Source organism: Mastomys coucha, unplaced genomic scaffold (genome assembly GCF_008632895.1).
Source record: "Mastomys coucha isolate ucsf_1 unplaced genomic scaffold, UCSF_Mcou_1 pScaffold8, whole genome shotgun sequence".
Taxonomy (NCBI): domain Eukaryota; kingdom Metazoa; phylum Chordata; class Mammalia; order Rodentia; family Muridae; genus Mastomys; species Mastomys coucha.
The window spans coordinates 64,265,512-64,273,549 of record NW_022196914.1 but is presented as its reverse complement, the minus strand read 5'-3'; the positions used below and the strand labels follow the sequence as shown (position 1 = coordinate 64,273,549).

Genomic DNA, 8,038 nt, shown 5'->3' with positions numbered 1-8,038 from the left:
AGCATGTGTCCTTCTTACATGTTGCAGTATCTTTTGGGTATATGCCCAGGAGTGGTATAGCTGGGTCGATTTATTTACATTCTAAATGTTGCCCCCCTTCCCCTTCCCCCCTCCAAGAGTTTTTCACCCCCTTCCCCCCCTTTACTCCTCCCCATGTAGTTTTGAGGAAATAAACATTTGGCAACTTGTATTGGAAAATTGAAATTTTGTTCCTTTGGTCTGTTGTTGAGTTTTTGTGTCAATACCATACTGTTGTTATTACTATGGTTCTCATATAGCTCGAAATCTGGAGTGGTAATCTGTCCAACATTAGTCATTTTGCTCAGGACCGCTTTGGCTATCTAGGGTCCTATGATTCCATATGAATTTCAGATAGTCTTTTGTATTTCTGTGAAGAATGAGATGGAGATCTTGATTGGGATTGTGTTGAATCTGTAAATAGCTTTTGGCAGAATGGAAGATTAGCTGGCCTCACCAGGCAACACCTGGAGTTTAGATGTGGTGTTGGGGAAGGATGAAGTTAAATGATGGTAGGACTTTTCTCTGTTTATAAAAATTCTTTGTTTCAGATTTTGAATTAAGTTTTTTATTTTGAAATACTTGTATATTCACATAGAGTTTTTCAGTGAGGTTCTGTGTACTCTTTATTCAGTTTACTTTAGTGATATTGTATATTAGTGTATTGAAGAATTACAATCATCAGTTTCTTCGCAGCATTTAGTTTTTAATGTCTTAAAAGTATCCTCCAGATTGTGACAACTCAGACTTTCATTGTTTTTACCTTTTTTTTTTTTTTAAGAGTTCTGCTTAGGTATTTTTGTAGTGATCCTAAATAAATTAAGGTTCTTTATTCCTCTACCCCACTAGAATGAGGTTTTAGGAATTATACAAGGGAGTTCCTACCATATTAGGAAAGATTCATAATCTTACCATGATTTAACTTGGATCTCTTGGTTAGGGTATTATCTGTCGAGTGTATCAGCTGTAGTCATTTGTAGATTGTTCCCATCTTCAGGAAAATTGGGACCACTTAAGTTCAACCTTCTGGAGAGAGTTAAGTATTAAGGCATATGTTAGTATAAATATCAAGACATCATATGACATCATACAGATATTATGGAAAATGTTTGGGTACTTTGTAGATACTTCTTTGTAAAGGTTTGCCCAACATGTATTGTTATACATTTGTAATTCCCCCCACCATAGGTCCACTTAACTACTTATGTAAAAAGACACTATTGCATAGCAAGGAAAGCTTATATTATTAATCTAAAAATGTAAATAACTTAGCAAAAAGAGGCAATTAAATGTCACTTTTAAAATTTGTTTGATCTATATAATGTTACAGGGTCCAGTTATTTTTCTTTTGAAACAGGCTGCCCATGTGGCCCAAGCTGCCCTCCATTTTACTGAGACAAGGTCTCTCGGTGGGACCTGTGGCTCTTGGATATGGCTAAACTGGCTGGCCAACACACTCCAGGGATCCTCCTGTCTACTTCCCCATTGCCAGGAGCATGTGCTACCACGTCTGGCTTTTTATGTGGGTCCTGGGGATCTTACTCAGATCCTTATGCTGAAGGATCACTTTACTGACTGAACTTTCTCCTCAGCCTTGTAGTTATTTTTATTACATTATTTTTTTCATGTATGTGTGTGGTTGCAAATTCCACTGAGTGTTTGTGACGGTCAAAGGATACCTTGTTGATTCTCTGCTTTGACCCTGTGGGTCCTGAGGCTTGAAGTCATCAGGCTTAACCCCAAGTGCTTTTACTTGATGAGGCATTTTGTCAACCCAGTAAGTAGAGATTTCATCATGGCTGTATGACTTATTTATGCCTTATACCTTGCGATGATTCTCCCATGTTATACATTTTGGATAATACATTTCCATAGGTGTAATTTGTAGTTACCAGCCTGCATTTATGTCTTTTCTACTTAAGTACATTCTGTCAGTTGGATTTCAACTTTCAAAACTGTGAGCTGAGCCATATGTGGTAGTACATTCCTATGATCTCAACATTCCAGAGCCTGAGACAGGAGTATTACAAGTTTGAGAATATCTGAACTACATAGTGAACTTCCTTGTCTCTGCTTCTGAGCTACGTGGTAGGTCTTTGTCTTTCCCTGCCTCCGTCCGTCCATCTGTCTGTCTCTCTTTTACACACACACACACACACACACACACACACACACACACACACACACGGAGAAAACACTTGCAAGACAGTTCTATCTTTGAGTTATCTAAGCCACTTTTCATTAAAAAGTACTAGTCTTATTTGATAGCAATGGAAAATTGATTAATATACTTTATTTGAAATGAAAATTATAGGTACTTTAATTTTCCAAACCACATACAAGGTTTGAAAAGGGAGGGGGTGACCTATTTTTCTACTAACTAGAACAAAGAATAGATGCTATTGTTATAACCATATAGTTTGCCATTATCTTGTTAGATCTTGTAGAAAATGTCATTAAGTGTTGTTTTTTTTTTTCTTTGAAGAGGGGTGGTGTTTCAAGATAGGATTTCTCTGTGTAACCTTGGCTGTCGTGGAACTCACTCTATATAGTGCTGGCCTTGAACCCACAGAGATCTGCCTGCCTCTGCCTCCTTGAGTGCTGAGATTAAGGTGCATACCACCACCACCAGGCTATCATTATATATTTTAAAGGTGCATATTAGTAGTCTGTGGAGGACTTGAAAAAAATTGAAGCTCATTCCTTCTAAAATGAAATATATACCTATTGCAGTTCCACTCCCATCTTCCCAAGAGAACTAAAAACTTGCCTTAAAAATATGTTAGGAATAGCTGTATAGTCCCTCAATGATGCCAATTCAAATGTTGATTAATTAAAAGAATGGATTAATTAAAAGAGTTGAGATGCCACTCTGTACTTAGAAAGAGTGAATTATTGATGAAACACAGATGAGTCTTGTAAACATTGTTTTATGAAAGAAGTCAGACACAAAGCAGTATATATCATATGATTCTATTTATTACAAAATATAAAACCCAGCTCTAATATTAGATGTGAATAGATTGCCTCTGCATAGTAGGGACATTAAGGACATTAAGGGGTATAAGGGAATTTTCTGGGTAATGAAAATGTCCTGAAACCTTAACATATACTCTTAAGAAGTGTTCATTTCATTGTATAGAAACTTTATAAAAAACGAACAATAAAAATCAACAAGAAAACAGAGCAGGTGAATTGACTCAGATGGTAAAGGCATTTGCTACCAATCCTATCAACATGAGTTTTATTCCTGCAAGTTTTTCTCTGCCCTCTGTGTGATATGATGTATTTATTCATCAACCAATACATGAATATAGTAAGAATTTTTAATAACAGACAAAAATAAGCACGTTTAGATCCTGCGTGCCAGAGATGTGATTTACCTGCCTAGGGTGATGACTTGTGCATGGATTCTGATACACTGTCAGAATTAAGACCTTGGAGTTCAGCAGGAATACTCATTGGCTACAGATGACTTGTTTTTGGATATAGTTCGATCCTGAATGCACTTGCCACACATGTAGATTGGTACAGGTATGTTATATTGCCAAAGAAACTACAATTAGAAGAGACATTGCTGTTTGTGCTAAGATTTGATGACAAAAATACTTCATATATTTTAAAACAAAATCTTGATATTCTATAATTTACTGAATGTTTAAAGTCTATTAAAGTATTTTGAAAAGAAGCAAAACAGTCTAACCATTCCAAGTACACACATTTATGTTTTCCCAGATTCATGACTAAAGGAAGTTGAAAGTTGTGTGGGACTGACTCCTGAATTACAGGCTATCATTCATCCCTGGCTGCTGACTAATCCATTTACTATTATATCCGTGAGAACTACTCCGATGTGGTGTTTTACCATGTCAGTTCCTTATTCTGTAAAGAATTGTACTTCTCCATTTGAGTTAGGTAATATGTGAAGATGAGTTTTGGGTATCTTTGCTGGGGAGGGTAATTTAAACTTTTGAAAAATTATGTGTGTGTTTATGTGGGAGTCTGTGTCTGTGGGTCTCTGTAGAGCAGTGGTTCTCAACCTTCCTAATGCTGTGACCCTTTATTACAGTTTCTGATGCTGTGGTGACCTCCAACCATAAAAAAATAATTTTGTTGCTACTTCATAGCTAACTTTGCTACTGTTATGAATTATAATGTAGTATCTGTGCTTGCATACGGTCTTAGGTAACCCCTGTGAAAGGGTTGTTCTACCCCAAAGGGGTTGTGCTATCCACAGGTTGAGAGCTGCTGATGTAGAGGTATGCATATGGAATCTAGAAGAGGGTATCCGATTCCTTGGAACTGAATTTGTAAGCAACCGGGTGACAGTGCTGGGAACTTAAATCTGGTCCTATGAAGAGTAGCAAGTGCTCTTTAACCATGGAACCAAGGGGTATTTGTTGTTATTGAGAGCAACCAGCCAATTTAATACTCCTGAATTTGCTAATATCAGAAGAGGCAGTGCAGCGCAGTGGTGAGGTCTCTTTGAGTGTCAGTTTTTTTTTTTTTTTAATTGTGTTGCAGAAACTAATGCTCTAGCATTTGACTAGTGTCTTAGTTAGGTTTCCATTGCTGTGAAGAGGCACCATGACCAAGGCAACTCTTATAAGGACAACATTTAATTGGGGCTGGCTCAGTTTTAGAGAGGTTCAGTCCATTATCATCACGGTGGTTGTATGGCAGTGTCCAGGTAGCCATGGTGCAGGAGGGGCTGAGAGTTCTACATCTTCATCTGAAGGCTGCTAGGAGAAGACTGGCTCTCATGTGATTAGAAGTAGGGTCTCATTGCCCACCCCCACAGTAACTCACTTCCTCCAGGAAGGCCATAGCTACTCCAACAAGGCCACATCTTCTAATAGTGCCACTCCTTCGGCCAAGTAAATTCAAACCACCACAACCAGAGAAGAGTTTTAAAACCAAGAAAGATAGCTTACAAGTTACACATATTTAAACTAACATCTTAATGAAATGCTGTGACGTGTCACTTTTATTTTTAAAGTCATATGAATGGAAGAGCAGTTATTTTATAAATGTATAGTATATCAAGAAATAATATTGAAGAAACTTAACTGATTGTTATTTGAATGAGAAATCAGTGACTTCTTACTTGTCTTTATTTGTACAGAATTTGTTTGATTAGAGTATAAATGCTGTTTTCCTAGTTATTTACTATTTGTAGAGTCTTACAAGGAGAGTGAAGAATTTAAGCTACTAGGAAAAATGTCATCCCATCTGTAAAACTTTAGACTTTAAAATACATTATATAGATGACCTATGTACTATAAGTGTGTTTCTATTGTAGGTAGTTTGTATGTGGACAACTTAAAGCTAATATTAGTATTTAAGCAATATGACAGAGGGAACAATACTCTTGTATACTTTGATCTGCTTAAGCTTCCATAGCTTTAATATAGCATAAAACATGAAGGTATATCTATATGTAATCATGTTATAAATAAAGATGTTTCACAATCATAGTTTTAGATTTAATTCTTTATTTCCCCCCTATTTTAAGAATTTATATTAACCAACTTAACTAGGGGCACATGTATTCTAGGTAAGCATTTTATTCCTGAGCTATACTCTTTTTTTTGTTGTTGTTGTTTTCAAGACAGGGTTTCTCTGTGTAGCCCTGGCTGTCCTGGAACTCACTCTGTAGACCAGGCTGGCCTCGAACTCAGAAATCTGCCTGCCTCTGCCTTCCAAGTGCTGGGATTAAAGGCGTGCACCATCACCGCCCGTATACTCTTAATCTCTATTTTAAAAATTTTCATCAAAGTCTGTGATTTCTTCAAAATAATTGATACTGAGCTTAAGAAGATAAATAAAAAATGTTACTACTTGACTTGAATAATAAAAGATTTCTTATTTGCTACATAACTATTTAACCTATTTTTTAAAAAGAGTTTCACCCAAAATGCAGATCATTCATAAATAAAATCAAATGTACCTGCTTCAAAATTTTGTTATTAAACACAGTTTTAGATAAATATTATTTACCTTTAAAGTAGTGTGACATTCTTTATGTCTGCACGTGCACACACACACACACACACACACACACACACACACAGAGGATGCTGTGGGGGGAGAGGAGAAAGAAAATACATAAGATTAAAAAATTTAGAAGACTGTAAAACTATAATTTATTGGGGATGGATCAATATTAAAATTACTATGATTCGGGGGAGCGGGGGGGGGGGGGAAACAGGGATTGTTTTTTGTTTTTGTTTTTGATATTTTTTCTGAGGGATATCCAGAGAGGAGAGAGATATCATTTGAAATGTAAATAAAGAAAATATCTCATAAAAATAAATAAATCAATCAAGAGTTTAAAAAAATAAAATAAAGTTACTATAATTCAATAAAGAGCAGCATAAAACATTTGCCAGAGCTGGAATGACAGGCATCAGGGAATACCCTACTTGATAAGTAGGCGGTAGAATCTAAGCTCTGGTAGGATCTAGGCTCTGGTTCTCATGATTGCACAGTAAGTATTCTTTTACTGCTGCACCTGCTCCCTAACTCTTTTACTGATTTTTTTGCATGTTTGTGTGCCATGTGTGCATGTACATGCATTCATGTGTATGTGGGTGCATGTGATGTAGAGGTCCGAGGTTGACATCTTCGTTTTAACTTGATCATTTTCCATCTTATACATTGAGCCAGCTTTCTCCAGGGATTGATCCCCTCTCTATACTTTCTGGGCACTGAAGTTGAAAATAGGCTACTATACCCACTTGGTGTTTACTTAGGTTCTGGTACAAAATTTATGTTGAGTCCTTTTGTGGATGGAAGGATAGAGATAGTGATTTACAAAGTAACTGAGAATATTTATATTAGATTTTTTCAGGTGTTTGAACTTTTTATAAATTTTGAATTTTGAATCTTTGAAATAAAACTATCAGTATGACTGACCCTTTATATGAAATAGAAACTAGAAAAATGAGATTATATGAAGGATATAATTGGTCTTGTGGGCACTCAAGGGCTAGATTGTCAGTTTCAGAAAAGAATTAGAACAAATAATTAGAAAGATATTGCAAATTCATTTTTCATTAATGAGAGCTTTTTGGTTCTGGACTGCTCGTTCCACGGATCCTGTCTTCTAGTCTCACCGTATTTTGAAAAGAGAAGATGATTGATTAGCTACTTGGTGTGCAGCAGTGTTCCTGTTAAGTGGATATAGGGAAGCACTCCTTCAGATGAGAGAACAGCGCTGAGAGCAGGCCTGTGCTGTTGGCGGGCTGGTTGTTACACATACCTACCTGCCAAGCCTACTCTGCCTTAGTATTTGCATAGAGGCATGCTATGGGTTTGTGGTGACTTTTTAGAGAAGTCACTGTGAAGTAGGAAGCTATTCTAAAGAGGCCTGGTATGTTTTTTGAACATAGCATAATGTCTCCAGGGTTTATCCCTCCTATAGCATATACCAGTATGTTACCCTTTTTTAAAGAATAGCTAAATGATACTCCACTGTATGGATGTGACAGTTTGTTTTATCTTTGGTCACTGATAAGTCTTTGGGCTGCTTGAACATTTTGCTGCCTGTATAATGCTGTTACACTACAGGGTTTATTTTGGTTTGTTTATTTTTGAGAATATTTGTTTAGCGTTATTATATAGTAACTGTGTTTTTGGTTTTTCCAGGCAGCATTTCTCTGTAGCCATGGCTGTCCTGGAACTCAATATGTAGACTGTGTTGACCTCAAACTTGAAGAAATCCACTTGCCTCTTTGCCCACCACCCCCTCTTTTTTTTTTTTTTTAAACTGGGAATAAAGGTGTGTGCAACCATGCCCAGCAATAACTGTGTTTAGTGTTTTGAATCTGCTAATCTGTTTTCCAAACTGGCTGTACCATTTTTGTATTTCTATTAGTAATATACAAGAATTTTAGTTTCTCCACATCCTCTGTAACATTAATTTCTGTCTTGATAATTCCTCTACTGGCATAGTGTTAAGTTACTAGGGGTTTTGATTTGTATTTTTCCTAATGACTAAAGATGCTAGCATTTTTGT

At 36.4% G+C, this 8,038-nt stretch overlaps 1 protein-coding gene across 7 annotated transcripts in view; it reads left to right on the top strand.

The window, feature by feature from the left end:
• The window catches only part of Erbin (erbb2 interacting protein), a 96,147-nt gene that overhangs the window by 13,860 nt on the left and 74,249 nt on the right, over nucleotides 1-8,038 (top strand). The window contains exon 2 of one of the 7 annotated variants that reach the window (XM_031360262.1): nucleotides 3,754-3,933. The exons of the other annotated variants lie outside the window; for them this stretch is intronic. The gene's annotated coding sequence lies outside the window, so the exon portion shown is untranslated. The remainder of the gene's footprint in view (nucleotides 1-3,753; nucleotides 3,934-8,038) is intronic. 7 annotated transcript variants of the gene reach the window in all.